Genomic DNA, 24,357 nt, shown 5'->3' with positions numbered 1-24,357 from the left:
AAGTAACACACCACCTGACAGGGGCAGTAGTGTCAAACTGAAACAGAAACCAGTGCTACTGCACCATGCATAAGGATCCTTGCAGGCTGTGCATTTTGACTCAGAAAACCACATATAGACATTATCTATGTTTGATTGTACCTTTATTTGTTTTGTCAAATGTTTTCCAGTTACATTTTAAATTGTTTCCAGTGCATTAGCAGCATGTTTGACACTTCTCTTCCAGGGCTTTCCATTTCACCTTTGTTGTTGTTGAGTCATTTTGGTTGTGTCTGACTCTGTGACCCCATTTGGGGTTTTCTTGGCAAAGATACTGGAGTCCTTTGCCATATCCTTCTCCAGCTCATTTTACAGATGAGGAAACTGAAGCAAATAGAATTAGATGACTGGCTAAGTGTCTGATGCCAGGTTTGAACTAATGAAGATAAGTCTTCCTGACTAGGCATTCTATCCACTGTGCCAAAATTGTTAGAAATTTTTTTCTAAATTTAAATTTAAATCTGCCTTTTGGCGACTTCCTCCCCATTACTTCTAGTGTTGCTTTATGGACCCAAAGAGAACAAATCTAGTCTCTTCCACATGACAATACTCCACATATTTGAAAAGGACCAGCATGGATCTTCCAAGTCTTCTCTTCTCCAGGCTAAGCATTCCTAGGTCCTTCAACCAGTCTTGCCATGACATGAACTCAAGCACCTTCACCATTTTGGTTGTCCTCTGGATGCTCACCGAGGCCTGGACACAGTACACCAAATGTGGTGTAGCAAGGGCAGGGTACTGATGGTCTCCCACCTCCTTCTTCCTGGAAGCTCTCCCTCTCTCTTGGTGAATCCCAAATTCACACCAGCATTTTTGGGCAGCCACATTATACTGCTGAATTCATATTGAGCTTAATGTCCACCAAGTGGCCCACTAGTCTTTTTCAGACACCTGCTGCCTAACCAGAACTTCCCCATTTTATAATTATTTAGATGATTTCTGAACCCCAGTGTAAGGCTTTTCATTTATTCCTATTGAACTTCAACTGATTAGAATCAGCCCAATGCTCCAGCCTGTCAGGATAGTTTTGCATTCTGACTGTTCTCTAATGTATTAGATTCTCCTTCAAGTTTTGGATCATCTGCAAACCTCTTACACTGTCACCCATCCCTTTATCTGAGTCAGTGATAAAAATGTCAAAAAGCACAAGATCCTTGGGTCACTCCACTATAGAACTATCAAGTGGACCCATTTCAATCCTTAATTTATCCAATTGTATTATTGTTTAGTCCACACATCTCCATGTTTTCCATAAGAATGGAATGAGATATTTTATCAGGTGCAATACTAAAATCCAGGTAAACCGTATCTACAGCCTTCCTCTGATCTACCAGTTTAGTGACCCTGTCAAGAAAGGACATAGAAGGTTAGGCTGTTATGATCTGTTCTTAATGAAGCCAGTTTGGCTCTTTGTAATCACCAATTCCTTTCCTAGATGCCAACTAGGGTCATCTATTTAGAGTCAGAAGGGACTTTACGGGGCAGCTAGGTGGCGCAGTGGATAGAGCACCGGCCCTGGAGTCAGGAGTACCTGAGTTCAAATCCAGCCTCAGACACTTAACACTTATTAGCTGTGTGACCCTGGGCAAGTCACTTAACCCCAATTGCCTCACTAAAAAAAAAAAAAAAAAGGGACCTTACAGGTGATCTAGGCTAAATGTCTCATTTTATAGATGAAGAAACTGAGGCCAAAAAAGTTAAGTGAATTATTGAAAGCCACACAGATAATAAATGACAGAGGCAGCATCTGAACCCACATCCTCTGACTTCTAGGCCACTGCTTTTCCCCCTTACTACACAGCCTGTATTGATCTTTTCTAGATCATTTAGGTGGTGCAGTGAGTAGAGAGTACTGGCCTTAGAGTCAGGAAGATCTGAGTGCAAATTCAGCCTCAGATACTTACTAGTTGTGGAACTCTGGGCAAGCCACTTAATCTCTGCCTCAATTTTTCATCTGTAAAATGTGGGTAATAGTAGCTCCTATAGGCAGGGTTATTGTGAGGATCAAATGAGATAACTGTAAAATGCTTAGCTTGGTATTTGACATGTATTAGAGGTATAATTAATTCTTTTTCCCTTCACCCCTTAGAATATTCCCAGTCATGAAGTTCAAGCTCACTGGCCTATAGTTTCAGGCTCTACAAATCCATCAGCAAGCATATATTAAGTACCTACTCTTTACCAGTAACTATCCTGGGCACTGGAGGTATAAAGAGATAGTCTCTGCCCTGAAGGAGCTTAAATGTTAAGGTGGGATGCAAAATGCACGTATATAAGTATAGATGAAATCTATTATTTTTCTCCCTCCATGATTTTGAAAACTGAGACTTTTGCTGTATCCCTACTGTTGTCCACTGTCTTTTTGATATCACAGACAAAGTCTCAGCAATCACATCGAAAATGAACTGGGAAGGAAGCCTGACATGTGTCATGGAATGGTAGGCTTCTAAGGTAGCAGGATGCAATTCTTTCCATTATCAATGAAAACTTTTAGCTGTGTGAGAGATTTCTTAGGTGCTAGCTGGCATACAATGTCCATCAGCAGGTTTGTCTTTTTTTTTTTTTTGCAGGGCAATGAGGGTTAAGTGACTTGCCCATGATCACACAGCTAGTAAATGTCAAGTGTCTGAGGCTAGATTTGAACTCAGGTCTTTCTGAATCTAGGGCCAGTGTTTTATCCACTGTGTCACCTAGCTGCCCCCGGCAGGTTTATCACTAATCCATAGCTCTGCACTAACCCTGCACACCAATCAATGCCCTTGATCATATCATCTTATATTTATACTTTAAAAGTACAGTTATCAACAGAAAGAGATGGACTTTCCAGAGGACTCTGGAGTATGTTAAGTTGAAAGAGCTTCTTAGAAGATAAGAAACATTTTGTTGTCCTTGAATGTGGCTATGTAAAATAGATTGAACAAGATGGGGCCTATTATGAGTAGGCAACTCTGCCCCCGTCTCTATGGGTGATGGGGAATGGAATGAACCGGGCACCATCTGCTCTGGCATGATTAACTACCTTACCATGAATTATTCTTGGAATCCTGTTTAATTTTCTCAGAATAAACAAAGTTGTTTACTAGCACCCAGAGACCAGGGGCCTGTCCTTCCAGAGACTATGGATGATGATCACCTATTTATATATGAGATAAATACAGGCGAGCAGTACCCTTTTGTATCTTTTGTGCTAAGAAGTTCATGTGTGATGTGCTGCTTTGAGGCCTAAAGCCACATTATGATTCTAAGAGCTAATAATTAACCATTTTTCATAATAGTGGACTTGCAATTAAGCCAGACTCCTCATCCCCTCCTTCCAGTAACCACCAGCTCCTTTTCCACCTTTGTGTTGTTGCTTATCCTGTTCCCTTTACCTGAAATGCCATCCTCATTATATTTCTCCTCGTTCCTCTTTGCAAACTAAATATAACATTTCTTCAAGGCCTAGCTTAAAACCTATCTTGTATTAGAAATTGTCTCCAAGTAACCTCACCCCCAGAGCTGTCTCCCCTTCATAATAATAACTGGCCTTTATATAGGGTTGAAAAACTCTTTTACAAGCATAATTTCACTTAGTTCTCATATCAACCTTGTCAGATAGGTTCTATAATAATAATAATAATAATAATATCTAAAATTTATATGGTGCTTTAAAGTTTGCAAAGAGATTTACATATGTAATTTTATTTCATCTTCATAACAATCCTGGGAGGTAGGTTAGACAGCTGCATTGTGCTGTGGATAGACTGCTGGACCTTTTGGGAAGATCTGACTTCAACTTTAGCTTTAAACACATACTAGCTGTGTGACCCTGGGCAAAGTACCCCATCTACTTCAGTTGTAAGACTCAAATGAGATAATATTTGTAAAGAGCTTTGCAAACCTTAAAGTGTTATATAAATTCTATCTATTATTATAGCTACTATGGAACTGAGGCTTCACTGTCTTGTCCAGAGTCCCAAAAGTAGTAAGTGTCAGAGGTGGGATTTTTACTCAGGTCTCTCTAGATTTCAAGTTTAGCCTTCTGTTCACTAGGTTTTACTTCTTCCTCTAAACTCTAGCAGTGGGTTTAAAAACACTCTAAAACTGAATGAATGATTTTTCAGCTATCATATTTGAGACAGGAGAGGATAGACCAAGAACTCTGTAATTAATGTTAAGAAGCTTGCAGGTGGTGGCTATTGTCACGTCTGCATTCATAGGCAGGTTGATATCTCACTGGACTGGGAATCAGGAAACTTGGGTTTGAGATCTGCCTTCGTCTTCACTACCTGTGGAACTTTAGGCAAGACTCTTCCACTCTCAGGGACACAGTTTTTTTTTTTTTGTTGTTGTTGTTGTTGTTGTTTTGTTTTTTTGGCAGGCAGTGGGGGTTAAGTGACTTGCCCAGGGCCACACAGCTAATAAGTGTCAAGTGTCTTAGGCCGGATTTGAACTCAGGTACTCCTGACTCCAGGGCCAGTACTCTATCCACTGTGCCACCTAGCTGCCCCCAAGGCAGAGAATTTTACGTTTGATCCTGGAGGTGATACCAAGCCACTGGAGTTTATTGAACAAGTGGGTGACGTGGCCACACCTGCATTTTAAGAAGATCACTTTGACAACTGAGTGGAGGATGGACCGAAGTGTGGAAAAGACTTGTAGCAAGAAGGCTACCCAGCAGTCTGTTGCAATAGTTCAGGCCTGAGGAGATGGCAGTCTGCACCAGGGTGATGGCAAAGGAGAGGAGGCGTATGCAAGAGATGTTACAAAGATAAAATTGACAGTGTATGGCAAAAGATTAGATATAGGGAGTGGGGGTGAGAGGAAGTTTGTGAACCTGGGTGACTGGAAGGATGTTGGTACCCTTAACAGGAGTAAGAAAATTAGGAAGAAAGGGAGGGTTTAGGGGGAGAGATAAGTTTGATTTTGGACATGTTAAGTTTTTATGAGACATATAGTTGGAAATGTCCAGTAGGCAGCTGGAGACTGAAGGTCAGCTGAAAGGTTAGAGCAAGATAAAAAGATTTGAGAATCATCACTGTAAAGATGAATGATTGAATCCATGGCAATTGATGAGATCACCAAGTGAAGTAGTATAGAGGAAGAAGAGAAGAGGGCCCAGGACAGAGTCCTGTAGGGCACTCATGATTAGAGGGTGTGATGGATGATAAGGATCCAGCAAAGGAGACAGAGGAAGAGTCAGATAGGTAGGAGAACCAGGAAAGTTCTATTACAAAAACCTAGAGAGGGGGCAGCTAGGTGGCACAGTGGATAAAGCACTGGCCCTGGATTTCAGAAGGACCTGAGTTCAAATCTAGCCTCAGACACTTGACACTTACTAGCTGTGTGACCCTGGGCAAGTCACTTAACCCTCATTGCCCTGCAAAAAGAAAAGAAAAGAAAAAAAACTAGAGAGGAGATGACCAAATAAGAGAGACACTGATTGACAGTGTCAGAGGCTGCAGAGAGGAAGAGAGGAGGAGATGAGGATGAGGATGAGGATGAGGAATGAGAAAAGTCCATTAGATTTGGCAAGAGATCATTGGTAACTTTGGAGAGGACAGTTTAAGTTGAATGAGATCAGAAACAAAGTATAGAGAGTTAAGAAGAAGGCTTACACGAGGAACAAAGAGAAGCATAGTTTGGTTGGATCATGGGTCCTTAGGATTTCAGTGGCAAGGCAGATGATAATACATATTCTCTAGTGGCATTTTTATTAATGAAACTATGACATTTTTGATGCTGAACCAATCGACAGTGCCAAGGACCTTGGTGTTGAGATCTTTCTTTCCTGAGTCTTTAGTAGCTGTGGCTGCCAAGGAGGTGGAGGCTGCAACACCTGCAGAGGAATTTGCCAGGTTGATGCTGTGAGATTAAAATTGGATATTAGATCATAAATCTACCCTACTTAACCTTTCCCTTAATTTATCTCCCAGACTAGTAAATGGAAGAAGCTTCTGGTTTTCTAGATAGAGCTTTTATTGTATGATAGTCACAAGGTGATGTTGATTAGAAGGATAGGAAAGTAGAAATACAATACAAATCGTCTTAAGTCTAGGCTTAGTCTATATTCCATATAAAACTCACCAAAAGCCGAAGGCCACCTTTGGGGAGAGAGACCGAGTCAAGTGCGTGCTGTTAACCGAGAGCCAGGCCGAGTCAAACTCCAGTCCGCGTCTGTCTGTGCAGCGCAGCCAGGAGACCAGCGGAGCTAGAAAAAGGCCCCACTTCTGTTCTCTCCTTGCCTTTTAAGCTTGCACCCTGGAAGTCGAGTGCTCAGCAGGCAATCTGGCGTGCGTCGCAGGCGGACTGGTGTGCGTAGCTCATGCTGTTGGTCTCCTCCCCAAAAGGGTGGTCCTAAAAAAAAACCTGGCATCTCTCCATTATCTAACTGACTGTTAAAACTTTTTACCACATTCCCCCCTTTTGTTCCTCAAGAAACAAAATATTTTCTTGATGGAACAGTAAAAATAATATAATAACTATTGCTAACTAATAATATGTGAACAACAATATAGAAAAGGAAGAGAGGAAAGTTTTGTCCAGAGGGGCGATTTTTTTGTCCTCATGAACCGACGCTTTGACATTAGTCTTGCAAAGGGAGAGCCTCTGCAGAGAGTACATGTTACAGATAGTGTATATTATAACAGAAAGGAGATAGTAAAAACTAACAAAACATATAAAGTCTCTGAGTTCTCTTGTCTTCTTGAAGTGGTAAGATGTCATCAGGAGGAAACTGGATTCTGGACTCTGGTCTGGATTCTGGTCTGGAAAAACTGGATTCTGGACTCTGGTCTGGATTCTGGTCTGGAAAAACTGGATTCTGGACTCTGGTCTGGAAAGCTGTATTCTCTTCGAATTGCTGTATTTTTACTAAACCTTAGCATAGCATTGTCAATGATCAAATTAATAAATTCCATTACAATGCTATAAAAGGATTGCTCACCTGGATAACAACTGCAGAGACTGGACTGAAAACAGAGCTGGTTGCCTGGGGAGTGGTTACTCTTGGGGGGTGGGTATTTCTTCCATGGTTGCTCTTCTAACAATCCCAACTCATTTCATTTCTGAGTGGAGTTCAAAACCACAAAGAAAGTCTGGGTGAATGCATAAGTTTAGGGAATTAGGAAGATAATTTATTGGTTATTTTTCAGCTTCTTTGAGTTTTTTATACATTTTGTGTGTGGGTAGAAATAAAGGCTATCCTATTGTTAGATGCATTGTTAATTTGAATACTTGCATTGAGTTGTGGATCCTTATCCCCATATGTGAAGACTAGAGTTTACTGTAATAACTAGGGGTTTCCCAGGATAACTCTGGGTGAGGGCAAAAATGAGCCCCAAAAGAGAGGGATTTTTTTGAGACTTTTCCTAAGATTGAATGTGATCCATGTAAGCCTAGATTGCTGGGTCATGAGGGTTGCTAAAGAAGCTATCCTAATTCCCTTCCCTTTGGACCTGCATGATCCAAATAACTCACAGTAATAGTTGTGCTGAAAAGTCCAAGAGACATAGTTTCTGGGTAATTATAATCAATTTATTAATTATGGCTAGCAAATAATTAATAATATGGGCTCAGTGGCACTCTAAGAAACCAAAGAAGAACTTTGGGGAACACTGAATGCTTAAAAAGCTTTTGGAGAAGGGGGGGTGTTCCTGAGGGTGGAAATTGGTTAACATTCAATGAGGGGGTGGAAGAGGAGATGGGCTGAAAGAAAGCCTTTAGCTCTGCCTGCTGAGGACAGGATGAGGCTCAGCTGCCTCCAGCTATCTGGACAAAGGTATTCCTGTCTACCCAGGCAATGAACAAGGAACAATAGTCGGGCATAAGAATTCCACCTAGATAAGAGTCTCTTTGCTAGGTCTTCTAGTTGGGTGGGGTGCTACCCAAGATCAGAAAGCATGTACTCTCAGGATTTGGGCACTTTTATCCATTAGCAATATCCTTTAGAGACTGAATAACCTAGATGGGGCTGGTTTCTGAAGGAGGAAATAGAAAGGAAAAATCTTAATCCTAAATATAAGAGAAAAATAATAATTTCTCTCATAGTGTAATGGGGTGCAGAGCACCCTAGAAGTTCTCTGGGGCACATCAAGGAACCTTCTCCTTGAGAAACTAAACCAGAGGACAGATAACGCCTAGAGAGATAAGCTGAACCAAGACTGAGCTAGTTTGGGATTCCTACCCTTCATTCTGGTCTCCCTTACCCTGGGGAGATAAATTTGGGTGTGGCTGCAGCCTTTGTGTTCTGAAGAGGGATCTGTAGCCACCCCTCACCCAATTCCTCTAGTCACTACCAGTGGGGGATGGTCCTCCCCTCCTCACCCAATTCCTCCAGCTACCACCAGTGGGGGATGGTCTTCTCTCACTAAAGGAACTTTTCACGGGCAGATGGTCCACCCCCATCAGTCCTCTATAAAAGTACCTTCCAGTCTCCTGTTCGAGGAGATTTGGTACCTCTGAGCCATGTGCTTTATGCCAAATCTCCCCATGAAAAGTCCAAGGATTTCTTTCATGGTTTCCCTCCCCCCACCCTTCCCTTCCCTTGCTCCTAAATAAACTATCACCTTATTCTAACTACTTTTGTGTGCAAGAGGGTGTAATTCTTTAAAGAGGAATTCCCAAGAACCCCATCCCCTACCCAACCCGTACCCCATTTCCCACCATTACAATAGTGAAGGATCTTTTATAACGCCTTCATTTTATGGTGTTGTTCCTAAATACTTTTCTTGCCATGAGAGCACATATACAATCCTCTTCTCTTCAAGAGGTTGACATTCCCCAGGAAATCTTCCCTTTTTTTGCTGTGAGTCTTCATGCCAGGATTCTTTACTCTTACCAAGAAATGATCACTACCCAAGAATTCTGCCTTCTTTTGCTAGGAAGCAGGATTCCCAAACTCTCATACTTGGGGTTACCAGAGAGACAACCTCAAGGCTTATATCACTCAAGTATCATGGGAGGAACATAATGTTATGGGAGGAACTCTGACCTGGTTTGGGAAGGCTAACTCACCCGAAGAATTGGAGGCTCACAGCAAATCTTGTAAAAATAGATTTATTAGGAGAGAGGACTACATGGCCAGGAGACAGAGTTAATATGGAGACATTCTTCGAGTGTGGAATGAGGTGATTTTATATACATTTACAGACAAAGAAGGCTTTGTGCTGAGTGTGGAGATTCCAAAATAACTGGGGAGGGAGTGCCTGGAGTTTGAATAATAGGCTATCAGTAAGATGTGTAGCACTCATCCTGCTGACATACTAAGGGCCCATATCTCAAGTATATGGAACTTGCATAATGTCTTTGTTCCTTGCAGATTGTGGTATACTTATCAGTGTGTCATGGGGGAAAATGGGGTATGGGGTTTGGGTTTTGGGGTCCTTAGGAATTCCTCTTTAAAGAATTACACCCTCTTGCATGCAAAAGCAGTTAGAATAAGATGATAGTTTATTTCAGGGCAAGGGAAGGGAGGAGAAGGGAAACCATGAAAGAAATCCTTGGACTTCTCATGGGGAGAGAGGTATGGCACAAAGCATGTGGCTTTGAGATACCAATCTCCTTGAGCAGGAGACTGGCAGGTACTTTTATAGAGGACTGATGGGGGGGGGTGACCATCTGACTGGAAAGTTCCTTTAGTAAGGGGTGGAGGACCATCCCCCACTGGTAGTGACTGGAGGAATTGGGTGAGGGGTGGCTACAGATCTCTCAAGCCATCTCTCTCTTCAGGACACAAAGGCAGCAGCCGCACCCAGGGGTAAGGGAGACCAGAATGAAGGGTGGAGATTGTGGAGCCAGCTCAGTACGAACTGGTTCTGCTTATCTCTCTAGGCATCTGTCCTCTGGTTTAGTTTCTCTAGGAGAAGATTCTTTCATGTGCCCCAGAGAACTTCTGGGGTATGACAAGTGTTTACATCATACTACATTTCTGAGGTGAGAGGCAGAGCTGTTTTTCACTTCTGGATCTTTAGTTTTAATGTCCAAAGTTTAGGAATTCCTTAGGTGTTGGGGTCTCTAGGTTTCTTGGGGTCCTGCATCCCACTACACAGGGATCTTCTTTTCTTTCTGAGGAAGGGTGGAACTTAAGTATCTTCCCTCAGGCCATGTGAGTGAGATAAATGAGTTGAGAATGGGTCAAAAGAGCATGTCCACAACCTCCATAAAGGATATAATCAAAATCTTAAACTAAGACACCTACCTCCCTATAATATAGCATCAAGGTGATCAAGAACCCTCTCTCTTCTCCCCCCCCCCAACAAACTCTTATGTTTCGGTATCCATTTGTCACCGTGACAATTAATAAAACAATTACTATAACAAAATTAAGGTCTTTAATTGGGGTAGAGGAGTCATAACTTGTGATACCACCATAGCAAGAGTTAGGAGGACCTGACAGCATGGGAACTGGGGAAGGGGTTTATATGGGGTATGTTAACCTGGAAATTAAGGAAACAATCAATATAGGAGAAATAAGGTCTTTAATCGGGGCAGAGGAACTATAGCTCATGGTATCGCAAAGCTCGGAAGCTAGGAATACCCAAAGATGGGAACAGAGGACAGGGTTTTTAATGGGGTAACAGAACAAAAAGATTGCTCCATATAGCTAATTAATGTAAATGAACCTTTGACAAAAGAAATAACAGAACAGCTCCTAATATAAATATAGGCGTTACTGACTCTGAATAGAAACTACTTAATGCAGGTGGACCCTTTTTACATAATAACATAAAGTCCTGGGAGTAAGGTGGGGAACATTGGGAGGGGATAAGTTGCTTGGGGGAAGGTCCATAAGTCCATCAAGAGTCTGGAAATGACAGACAGTCAGCCCCAGGCAATTCACCTGCCTGGGAAAGAGGGGACTGGGTGGGGAATCAGTTCTCAGTAAATTTTGTAGTTCTCAGGTACCAGAACCGAGAGAGTGACTTAAGAAAGAAGACTTAAGTTTCTCACAGTTTCCCCAGTCAGGTTCCTTTGCATAACAAATTGAATATCAGGGAGAAAGCTTGAGTCCTAGGAAGAGGAGAGTTTGGGGGAGTTTTACAATTTAGTCAGAAGCCAAAGTACAATGTTGGGTCAACCCCAGGTAATTCATTGGCCTGGGGAATGAAACTAGATGGAATTCAGTCCATTTTCAGTCAATTGTGTTTGTCATGTTCATCTCATTAATAATAATAATAATGATAGGTAGTATTTATATAATGCCTACTGTATGCCACACTCTGCTAAGCACTTTCACAAATACCTCATTTAATCCTTATAGCAACCCTGTGAGGTAGGCTTTATTATTACCCCAATTTTACTGATGAGGAAACTGAGGCAGAGAGTGACTTGCTTAGGATCACACAACTAATGTCTGAGTATAGATTTGAATTCAGATCTTCTTGACTACAGGCCCAGCACTCTATCCATAGCTTATATAATGCCCTCTAAGTATGAATGTAAGCAACTTGAAATCAAGGACTATTTTGTATTTGTGTCTGTATCCCCAGCAGCTAGCATAGTACATTGCATATTTATTGAAATAAATAGAATACAACTAGGAATGACTGAAGAAGTGGGAGTGGATCAAGAAAGTGGGAAAGATGCTAGTATGTATTCATTAAGGATGCTTAAAGAGACTGGATAGAAAGAACCCTGTGCCCAAAGAATAACCACTTCACTTAGGATACATAAAAGGAAGGCACTTAAATGCTTTCTCATTCATTCATTCATTCATTCATTCATTCATTCTTCATTCCACTGCTCCATACTGCTTCTGTAGAGGTGTTCTACTTCCTGAAGCTTGTGTTCATCAGTATTCTAGGGTAGAAAACAAGAAGATAGAAATTTCTATGATATGAATTTATAGAACCAGAATTAGAGTAAATTCTCAGGCTTCATTATTCTATGGTTGCTGGAGAGTCATAAAAATTAACAAATGGAAAAAAATCTGGTTAAGTTATTCACCAAGAGACAACATAGGATGGCTATTTACCATATGCTCACTCTCTTAATCTCTTGAATATTCCAAGAGATGTAAATTAAGTTACTCCCTAAGGAAGTTCTGTTGCCAAGTAGGTCTCATCTTCTAAAAGATTTTGAATATTCTCTTCCTCTCCCAGCCCCTATCATCATATTTCCAGCCTAAATTTTCCCAACATTTCCTCATGTCAAACATCAATATACCAATTTCAAAAAGCAATGCCTTATCAAGTCATTGTAAATTGCTCCCATGACACTTACTACTATTTACTATGTATGTTCATAATTTAATCTTTCTATTGTTTCACATTCACTTAACATTTTACATGCAATCTGCTTTTCAAACATTTTAAATTCTCTGTGGCACATAGTAGGCATTTGCTAAATATTTGTTGACTTGAATTTGTTAGCAATATATATGAAATCAATTTGAAAGACATTTAAGTTGTAGCAGAAAGCGACAAAAATGATTATTTGAAAATGGACCTGTGATGTTTGCTATTACTTTATGAGTCTGAATTTTCAAGGCTAGCATAGATAATAGATCATAGAATTTTAGAGCTGGAAGATTCTTAAGTTCTATGATCTATGATCTTGCTTTCCTTGGAAAACCAAATCTATAAAATGATGTATGAGGCAGTTTATTTCATCCTAGACATCATGCCTGCATTTTGGGGAACCATCTCTAAATGATAGTCCCTAGACTATGGCAACATGGTTCATAGAGAAAAGTTACCAATTGGCATGGATAACTAAAGAAAGGGTAATTCTTTGCCAATGATCAACTCACATATATATTTATATAGAAATACACAAATATACTATATATGTTAATATGATCAGGTCAATTTTTATAGAAAGTGAACATATATGTGAATTATAAACATATTTTTGGGGGAGTTAGGTCCTGTAAGATGGGGTGATTGATTGGTTCAATTGACCCCCATAATCAAACTAGTGTGGTAAAAACTACCAGAACTTTTTTGCATATATTCCACTAGCATAGCCTTTGAGAACAGTTGCCACCACACCACAATGAGACATCAGAGTAGGACTTTTGAAGGTGACACATTTACATATGTATAATTTTGTATAAATATTCTAATTCTTTGTTAATATCAGACTAATTTTATAGTAAGTGAAAGTGTACATGTATAAATGTTCACTTTCTAGAAAATATATATATATACATATATACACACACATGTTCAGTTTCTATAAATATAACATGAGGGAAAAAATTAAATGCTAGATATAGTGAGCAATGAACTTGATTATATTTTAAGTCAGGAGAAGACTTGTTTCAAATATGGAAATCATTCCTGAATCATTTTTCTGTGGTTAGACTACTAACTTATCCAAGCAAGATCAACATCTATAAAGGAGAAATGTGCAAAAATGATATGGCATGAGATTGAAACAACTCAATATTGATATAGTCAAACAAGTTATTAATAAAAATGGATAATAGGTGGTAGAAAGAAAATCAACACTGATTATTGTAGCTTTATACTAAAGTTTAGTTAATATAAATCAGTAGCAAAAACAAGGAGATCAAGAGTACCTTATCAAACACTTAACTTAATTGTCAAGTAGAGAGATGGCTACCTAAAGCAACAACAGTTTACAATACAAACTTGTTTATAAAGTTTTATGATGAAGTGTTATAAAAGAACATGAGCAATGTCACCTCTTCAACCATAGGGAAGCAATGGAGGTCAACCCAGGTTTATAAAAAGTTGATGAGAGGAGGCAGCTAGGTGGCACAGTGGACAAAGCACAGGCCTCGGATCAAGGAGGACCTCCTGGATGCTTCAGATTCGGCTTCAGACACTTGACAAGTACTAGCTGTGTGACCCTGGGCAAGTCCCTTAACTCCAATTGCCCCACCAAAAAAAAATTATTTCAAGGGCTTTTAAGGATGAAAAAATGAAAAAAAAATAGAAGAAAGATAGAAGACTGTAAATTTTTAAATGTTTTTTTTTTCAATTAACAAGAATCTCCCTCTTCTCTTTACCACATTTTCCATCTCTCCACCTACTGGGAAAAGAAAAAAGAAAACCCCTCAACTAATACACATAATCAATTAAAACAAAACTCTTCTATCATTTCTAAAAATACATCTCATTCTGCTTATCTAGTTCATCATCTCTTTGTTAGGATGTGAGTAGTGTTGACCATGGTTCTAAAGTCTTTCAAAATTGTTAATTTTTACATAATTGTTGCTATTATATCAAATTATCTCAGTTCAAAGTGCCTAAATGTCTAACCACTCCTACCCATTCCTCATTTGTATAGCCTTCTACATAGGGCAGCTAGGTGGTGCAGTGGATAGAGTGTTGGTCCTGGAGTCAAGAGGATCTGAGTTCAAATCTCACCTCAGATACTTACTAGCTCTGTAACCCTGGAGAAGTCACTTAACCCCAATTGCCTGGGGCCATCTTCAGTTATCCTGATGTATATCTCACCACTGGATTCAGATGGCCTTGGAGAAGAGAATGAAGTTGGTGACCTTGCACAGCCCTCCCTCACTTAAATCCAATTTACTATAAGTCATGACATCACCTCATGTCATGGTCCTCTTGTGAATGAAGGACAAACGTCAACAGCCTTCTACATGAACCTCTCAATTATGTGAAATAATAAATCTCCCTATCTGTTCTCTTTTCTTTCCCATTGTATTGATTTCCCCCTCCCTTTTCTCTCCCCCTTTAAGATGATCAAAACATAACAAACATTACTCCTAGGTCTTCCATCTTATTTGACTTCCCCTATAGCCCCTGATGATATTATGTTTCTCGGTGGGTGCTTATATCATCCCCAAAACCTCTCCATTAGAATGCAGGCATTTTATTATTATAAAATATTTTCAGATTGCTTGCTTGTACTTACATTTTTATGTTTCTCTTTACCCCCATGTTTGTTTTCCAAAGTTTCTACTGAGCGTTGGTCTTTTCATTAGGAATACTTGGAATTCTTCTACTTCAACAAAGATCTATTTTCGCCCTGTAGAATTATACCAAATCTTTCTGGGTAAGTTATTTTTTTCTATAAGCCCATACCCTTTGCCTTATAGAAATCCATATTCCAAACACTCCACTCCTTTATAGTGATGACTGCTAAATCATGTGTGATCCTGATTGTGCTTCCTTGGTCTAAGGCTGCTTGCAGTAGTTTTTTCTTTCTGGAAGCTCTGGATTTCAGTTATAATGTTCCTGGGAGGTTTCATTTGGGGTTTTCTTTCAGGAGGTGACAATTGGATTCTATTTCCACCTGGCTCTCTCATTCTAAGAGATTTAAGCAGTTTTCTTTTGAGATTTCTTGAAGTAAGATATTTAAGGTCATGACTTTCATTGATTTTCAAATGATCTTTCCTTGATTTGTTTTCTAGGTCAGCTGTTTTTGCTATCTGATCCCTTATATTTTTTTTCTATTTTTTTCGTTCTTTTGACTTATATGTACAACCATACTATGCATACTTCTAGTTATCAGTTCTTTCTCTGGAGGTGGATAGCATCTTCCTTCATAGGTCCTTTATATCTGATTTCAGTATTTATAATACTCAGAATAACTTGGTTCACAGTTATTCTTTGAAAAATATTGCTGTTACTGTATACATTGTTCTCTTATGCTGCTCACTTTACTTCTCATTATTTCATGCAAGTCTTTCCATCTTTTTCTAAAACCAACCAGCTCACCATTTTTTACAGTACAGTAGTATTTCATCACAATTATATACACAACTTGAGCCATTCCCTATTTGATAGGCATCCCCTCAAATTTCTAGGCCTTTGCCGCCACAAAAAGAACTACTGTAAATATTTTAGAACACACGGGTTTTTTTCCTTTTTACCCTGATTACCTTGGGAAACAGAACAAATAGTGTTATTGCTGGGTCAAAGGGTATACACGGTTTTATAACTGTTTGGGCATAATTCCAGATTGCTCTCCATAATGGTTAGATTAAGTTTATAGTTTCACCAAAGTTTATTAGTGTCCCAAATTTTCCACATTTCCTCCAACATTTGTCATTTTCCCCTTTTATCATTTTAACAAATCTGATGGGTGTGAGATGGTATCTCGAAGTTGTTTTAATTTGTTTTTCCCTAATTAATTATTATTTAGAGCATTTTTTCATACAACTATATATGGTTTTGATTTCTTCATCAAAAAACTGCCTGTTCATATCCTTTGACCATTTATCAATTGGGGAATGGCTCATTCTTATAAATTTGACAGAGTTTTCTATATATTTGAGATGTGAAACCTGTTTCTGAGAAACTGTCTATAAAAGTTTTTCCCACAATTTTCTGCTTTCCTTCTAATCTTGGGCATATTGATTTTATTTGTACAAATGCTTTTTGTTTTGTTTTGTTTTGTTTTTAGTGAGGCAATTGGGGTTAAGTGACTTGCCCAGGGTCACACAGCTAGTAAGTGTTAAGTGTCTGAGGCCGGGTTTGAACCCAGGTACTCCTGATTCCAGGGCCGGTGCTCTATCCACTGAGCCACCTAGCTGCCCCGTACAAATGCTTTTTAATTTAATGTAATAAAAATTATCCATTTTACATCTCAGAGTGTTCTTTCTTTATTCATAAATTCTCCTATCCATAGGTCTAATAGGTAATGTGTTTGATGTTCTTATAATTAGTAAATATATTAGTAAATTATGATATCAAGTCACATATCCATTTTTTTTTTTTAGTGAGGCAATTGGGGTTAAGTGACTTGCCCAGGGTCACACAGCTAGTAAGTGTTAAGTGTCTGAGGTCGGATTTGAACTCAGGTACTCCTGACTCCAGGGCCGGTGCTCCATCCACTGCGCCACCTAGCTGCCCCCACATATCCATTTTTAATTTACCTTGGTAAGTGGTATAAGGTAATTGATCTATACCCAGTTTCTGCCAGACTGCTTTCCATTTTTCCCAACAATTTTAATCAAATACTGACTTCTTATCCCCAAAACTTAAATCTTTACATTTGTCAAATACAAGGTTACTATAATCATTTACTACTGTGTATTATTAGCTATTATCTTTCTATGTCTCTCCTCCATAGCTTTCATTTCTTTTCCAATTCTTTCATCTCTTGATCTCATTTAATTTGTGTCACTTTTAACTCATTTTAAACTATTGCTTCATTTTTCTAGGAATTATATTTAATGTATATATATGTATATATATGTATATGCGTGTGTGTATACACACACACATATATACATATATATGTACATATAGGTATGTATGTAATGGGGAAACTGTACTTTTCTTTGAGACTTTGCTTTTAGGCCTTTTGAGATTATTTTCATTTTTTGGTTTTGTCATCATAATAACTCTTTTATCTTCTCATGTTTAGTTATTGTTCCAGAAATCTATTCTGGGTAACCCAGCATTACTGGCATTACTGGCATTACTGGCATTACTGGCATAGCTGGGAGCTTTGAGCTATGTGTCTGTTGTCCCATCCCCTCTTGCAGACCCCTAAACTGCTCTCCTGGCTGGGAGACTTTTTCTATAATCTTCTCTTGATGGAGGCTCTGGGCACTGAGATTTTGTTCTAGGCCCCACTGAGAGACCTTGCAATTCTGACCTGGGGTCTGAGACGAGTTCTGGACATCCTTGTGCTGTTGCCCAGTCTCAGGGCTCTAGGCTCTGAGTCTATGTTCTTGACCTTTCTGGGAGCACCTATGCTATTGACTTGAGTCTGGAAGCTATGCCACTGGTTGAGCTCAGAGCTGTGGGCACTGGATCCATGATCCTGGCCTACTCCTATTCCACAGTTCCTGTGGTGGTCACTTGCCTATAGGTAAAATTTGTGATTATGGGCTGGAGACATGACCCACTGTAATTTCTCCTTTGGTTTCCCAATCTCAAGGTGGATTATTGTAGGAATAGGTGTGAGGGAAGTGGGGCTAACTTGCTTTCTTCTACTCTGCTATATTGGCTGGTCCTCTTGCAAAGATATTTTTAACAAATTGTTTTGAGCATGAGGACAATAAAGCCATCACAATGCAAGCCTCAAGTCACAATCTTGATTATGCTTATAGAAGAAACAGAAATTGTAACAAAACTAGGAAAATCAGCCAGATCAGATCAAATACATGCTGGAAGCAACAAAATTGTGAGGGCTCTGAGAGACCAATTCATTCACAAGTTATCTGAAGGATAATGGGAGTTATTCACAGCACCTATTGCAGAGAATAAGTAAAGAAAGCCAATGATTAACTTGAAAAAGTCTGCCAAGTCAAATCAACACCGGCCTTGATACTTGGTAATGTTACTGTGAAAGTGGAAGCAGGGTAGGGTGGGAAAGAAAATATGTTGAAAATATGATTGAGGATTAAGAAATGAAAGAGATCAAAGGCTAATCGATTAGTCAAAATCCTTGTACCTGTATATCATTAATATTTTCTTCAAAAAAGAAAGGTACTAGACATGGAATGTAGCAAGCATCACAAAAATATGAAATTTGTGATACTTCTTTTTAAAAAAATAAAACTTAGATCATATGACTACCAAGAGGGCAGAGTAGTTGTTTTCTTTGAACCCCTCCCACACAAAAAATGCATTTTGTGCAAAATATAGAATAACTAAAGTTGAATCCATAAGGTTAGAAACAGAGACACTGGAAAAAGTAAAAATACATGAAATAACATTGCAGAATTAATATTTTTGAGTTCCTACTCATCACGGCCATCCCAGACCTATTCTATACACAGAGTACAGTGAGTGTAAGCAACCTCACTGGTTGGTGCTTCAGGGTTTAGCAGTGGGGGTACCTGCTGGGTTCCCACACACATGGCAGTGACTCAGCCTGAATCTCCCTTCACCCAACAGCTGGTAGACAATGATTCTGCCCAGTCTTCTGGGGGAAAGGGAAAACAAATGGAGGGAGAAGGCAGAAGGAGTGAGTGCAGAGTTAATCAAAGGTAAAAATCTTCTATACCCCAAGGAAAGGGGATTGGAAACCCTCTTGGGGCTAGTCTCCTCTCCCAAGAATTTACTCTGGGCTCTACCCTTAGTTTTTTTTTTTTCCACCCTTAGTTCGAGGGGCCTTTGCAGCAATGGAAATGGGAGAGACCAAGGGGTGTGGAGAAACCAGCAAAAAGTGCTTGGGAATTTAAAAAGAAGGACCAAAAAAACTAAGGACAAAAAAATCTGTAAAAACCTAGCTCACAAAAAGATAAGCAACAGAGAGGCTCAAAAACAGAAGGAAGAATGAATGAAAACTTAGAGAAGTTCTGGGTTATGTGGTTAACAAGATGGAAGAATAGACATTTTCATGGATTCTCAAAACCTTTCAAAACTCTCCAAAATAGGAAGTATTCTCCAGAGTTAAAGAAATTTCAGCTATCTAGAACACCATGAACCAAAACAAGGTAAAAATTGATGAACTAACAAAAGAGTAGTGCAAATCCCCTAATAACACTGTTAGCATCCCCTTCCCCATTGCTCACTGTTCCCTGGTAGCAGACCCATAATCATTCAAAAGAGATTAGCCCAGCCATCTGCATAGAAAAAACAAGGTAGATGAAGAGACATCTTGCTCAGGGCATAATGTCATCTTGGGCAACCCATTGGATTCATCTATCAGTTGGATATTAGCCCAGAATTGAATATGAGGAAGAGACCAGGTTGGATTTTGTTTTGAAAATTTTGTAGTTACAAAAATGATACCAAATTGCTTATTGGTGAGAAAACTGGTCTTTTGTAGCAATAATATTTTCCTACTGTTACTATGTGGTTGCGGACTATAAAACACAGTACTCTCAGAAGATTTGTAAGTGAAGGTTACTCAAGGGCAATGCAAAGACTTATGACAGGTATAAAAAGGCTGCAGCATAATGTCAACAAAAATGGGGATGATTTACATTTAGGATGTGGAATAAAAGCTATCATAAAGATACATATGACTAGGAAAAGGAGTGGGATGGCCATGGAGCAAGAGTGAGGGATAACAGATGGATAATCCAAGGGGCTACAAAGGTAGCTACAAACGACTAATAGCCCCAGAGGGCAGCTAGGTGGCACAGTGGATAGAGCCCTAGGCTTAGAGTCTTTCTGAGTTCAAATCTGGCCTCAGACACTTAGTAGCTATGTGATCCTGGGCGAGTCACTTGACCCCATTTGTCTCAGTTTGTTCATCTGTAAAATCAGCTGGAAAAAGCAAACGGATCTTTGGAAAATATCTTTGCTAAGAAAACCACAAATGGAATCACAAAGAGTTGGACACTACTGGAAAATGACTGAACAAATAGAACTGGAAGAAGGCCTTCAAAGTATATCCTTTCTGGATTACTTACAGAAAGACCAGTTCAGGAAGAGATGGCACAGATGGATTGTGTTCTGTTACTGGTGGATGGAATACCCAGTCTAGTAAAATCACAAATCCACTGAAGTATTGAGTTCATTTATCCCAGAAAGAGGAAAGATGGTTGTGCATGTGGGAAGGGATCCAGGGGAAAATGAGCAAAGAGCCTTGTAATTCCAGTGATAAGCAGGATATGGACTTGGTGACAGAGTAGTCATTATTTGCTTTGTATCAACACCATGATCAGGGTCAGCAGAAAATATGAAAACAGAGAGCTGACTCAGTATTGTGGCACAGGACTGCTCCAAGTGAATGGGACTGAGCTATTTCTTTGTATCTCCATAATGGGCACATAGGGATGGCATTTAATGGAGGATCTAAGGATGAGGAAGATTAATGAGCTTAGTCCCAATAGTACTGGATTAACCACTATCGTGGAGCCTTGTGGCACATACATAGAAGCCTGCCCTCCCTGTCTGTCTGCCTGTCTGTCTCTCTTTTGAGATGTAATGATCGGAATGACGCCACCTGCTGGAGACTTACTGTAGAAGAGTTCTGCCCATGAAGCAAAGGTCTTTAAGGGCAAGACCAGGAGTCTTTTCTTTGGCATCAGGAAGTGACGTTGGCTAGTGAGAGGAAGAAGGAAGGGACTAGCGTTGTCTCGCTCTCTTTCCTTTGGACTCTGGTGGAGAGCGGAGCTAGAAATGTGCTCTCCCTTTAATAGATAGGAATCTAGGCCTTTTCTTCTCTCTTTACCAAACTCTTATTCTCCTTAATAAATGCTTAAAAGTCTAACTCTTGCTAAAGCTTATAATTTATTGGCGACCACTCATTGGATATTTTAGACAGTCTAGCTAGAATTTTAGCCCTTAACAGAGACCGGGTCTCCCACTCTCATCCAGGCTGGGAGGGCAGCAGTTACTCGTGGGCCTGGCCGTATTGCTGATTCAGTACAGAAGCTTTGACCTGCTTTGTTTCCAACCTGGGTAGGTTTGGCCCTCCTCAGCCTCACCACACTGGTTCTATATTTATTTGGAACATCCAAGATGGGGTGTTTCAATGGCAATACCTGATCAACTTTAGTCCTACTGTAGCCCAGAACTCTGGAGCTCAAGGGATCCAGTAGTCCCCCAGTCTTCTCCAGTAGCCAGGATTATAGCCCAGCCTTCTCTGTAGCTCAAGAACCCCCTTCCATATGAAATCGTTCCTGATCTTCTCCTCCACCACCCCAAGTGTTAGTGTTTTCCCTGCCAAACTACAGTTTGTACTTACTTTGTATAAATTTGTACTTGTTCACTTTGTATTCATGCAACCTATATTTATATATGTACTTGTCTTTCCCATTTGAGTATAAGTTCCTTGAGAGAATTTTTGTTTACATTTTTTTTTGTACTTGTATCCCCAGAGTCTAGCACACTGTTTGGCATATAGTGGGAACTTAATAAAGACATTATTTTTTGATTGCTTGAATGATTCAGTTGTTTTTGCAAAGACCTAGGTAAGCCCTCAATTCTTAGGAAGGACTTGACTACATTAAGATTCCCTGGAGTTTCTATTACTACTTGGGAAGGCTTCCAAAGGAGCTTTGTTTATGTATCTTTCCCTTATCTATCCCTGTCTCCTCCCCCTCTTCCCCCATCTTGTCTACTATAGCCAGTCTTTGTCTCTCTCTACTGGTTGGGGGTTGGGATTACTTTTCTGGGATTAAGCAAATCTGTGATGATTAGACTTTTCTGATACAGCTGAGGGTGCACCACTGCAATAGCATCTGTCTGAGATACTAACCTAGCTATATGGCTCAGTGGAAAGTATGCCAGGCCTGTAGTCAGGAACAGCTGAGTTTAAATCCAGCTTCAGATGCTTACTAGCTGTGTGACCCTGGGCAAGTCACTTAACCTGTGTTTGACTCCATTTTTGTAGAATAAAGATAATAATAACACCTACCTCCCAAGGTTGTTGTAAGGATCAAATGAGATAGTATTGGTAAAGTGCTTAGCACAGTGCTAGGCACATAGTAAGCACTATATAAATATTAGCTATTATTATTATTTACCTTGGGGTTTGTTGGACTACCTGAGACATAGTGGTTTTTCTCTGATGACAAACTAAGAGGTATCAGGCTTAAATTCTAATAGGCTGAAATGTCTACTATGAGGGACTTCCTAATGGTCAAAGTTGTAAGAAGATGTATATTACTAAAGGAGACCGAAGAGTCTTTTTCCTTGGAGACTTTAAAGAATAGAAGAAAAATAGTTTTTAAAAAACAGAGAAATAACTGGAATGATTTGAATGTAGTTCCAGCTAGAGGTAGGAGGATGGAGTAAATGATCCTGCTGGACCCATGATTCTGTGATTGCTATCAGTAAGGTGAGCAGATGTGACTTGAAGATGCTACAAATGCTTATATTGATTAAGAAAGTGGCAATTTTCAGATCATAGTAAAACTTTAAGTGTCTCACAATTCTTCTGGCACACAGTAATTTGTGGCTTTCTGATATGAAATTACCAGGTACTATTGTTGCAAATTACATGGCAAGTAGAAAATCGATAATCAGTTTCTCCTCTGAATCCTCATAGAACAGACAGTCAAAAGAGGAGAAACTGGTTGAAATGGAGGGGGAGGAAGAAGGAAAGAAATCACACATTTGCCACCAATTAAAAAGGTGCTACTTGTTAACAGTTACTCACTGTGTCAGGAGGAAAGTTTTCACTTTTATGTTTCTGTAGTCATGGTAATGAAAAATGAGGACTATTTCTTTCCCCATCTTGGAAATCACACATGGTACCTTACTCTCTGAAGGAAGAGACCACTATCCAAAATTGAGAATTAGGTATCTTATTGGTGTATATAAAAGGCAGCCTTGTATAGTGGATAGAATTGTGGGCTTGGAGTTGGGAGGACCTGGGTTCAAATCATGTCTTGAACACTCACTAGCTCTGGGGCCCTAAGCAAATCATTTAACCCTTCTGAGCCTTAAGCAGCTTCTAAGGATTTATCTACTAAGTCATAGCTTGGCTATGATCAGTGTTGTTACTGGAGGGCTTACCCTGTTCTAAAGAAACTAGAGATTCTTTGAGAATTCCTGAATAAGTAATATGTTTAATTTCTAGGTATCCAAGTAAAAATTTCAGAAGGGTACCTATCACTTTATTTTCTTATGTACTTGTAACCTATGGACTACTTGGGTTATAAGTAAGTACTTGTCTTTTGTACTGGTTACAAAACTAATAATAATTGTCTTTCAACTACTTAGGGGATCTGTTTAGAAGGGATACACTATTATGTAGAGTTAAGACTAATCAAGTCAGAGAATCAAGTAAGAATTGGGGATTATTTCTTGAGAATTTTCATTCACTAGCCTTTAAAACAGGGGTTGTTAACCTTTTTTATGTTGTGAACACCTTTGGCAGTCTAAGACCCATTTTTAGAATAAAGCTTTTCAATGCATATAATAAAATACATATGATTACAAAGGAAACCAATTATATTGAAATATGGTTATCAAAATACTTTTTTAAAAAGTTCGTAGACCCCAGGCTAAGAATCCCTTATTTATTTATTCATTTATTCATTCATTTATCTATTTATCTATCTATTTTTAGTGAGGCAATTGGGGTTAAGTGACTTGCCCAGGGTTACACAGTTAGTAAGTGTCAAGTATCTGAGGCCGGATTTGAACTCAGGTCCTCCTGAATCCAGGGCTGGAGCTTTATCCACTGCGCCACCTAGCTGGCCCAAGATTCCCTTATTTAAAAGGATAACAAAGTTCACAAATAATTTTTGGATAAAATAATGTAATGACTTCATTGCTCAAAAAATAAAAATGAAAAATAACTTTACACTATTAATGCATTTCTTTACATCATTAGTGATGATCTGCTTTCTGTGAACTTTCTATCATTTAATGGATCAGATAAGTTGAGAATGAGTTGGGGAATGAGTTGAGAAAGAAGGCCACTGGATATACCCGAGAAAAATTATCCATCACGTGTATTTTATGTTGCATTCTATGTATATTATGTGTGGTACTGGATCAAGGAGGAAGAAGTATTCAAACTTTTTCTGCAGTT

Source organism: Dromiciops gliroides, chromosome 3 (assembly GCF_019393635.1).
Source record: "Dromiciops gliroides isolate mDroGli1 chromosome 3, mDroGli1.pri, whole genome shotgun sequence".
Lineage (NCBI taxonomy): Eukaryota > Metazoa > Chordata > Mammalia > Microbiotheria > Microbiotheriidae > Dromiciops > Dromiciops gliroides.
Note: the sequence above shows the minus strand (reverse complement) of the source record.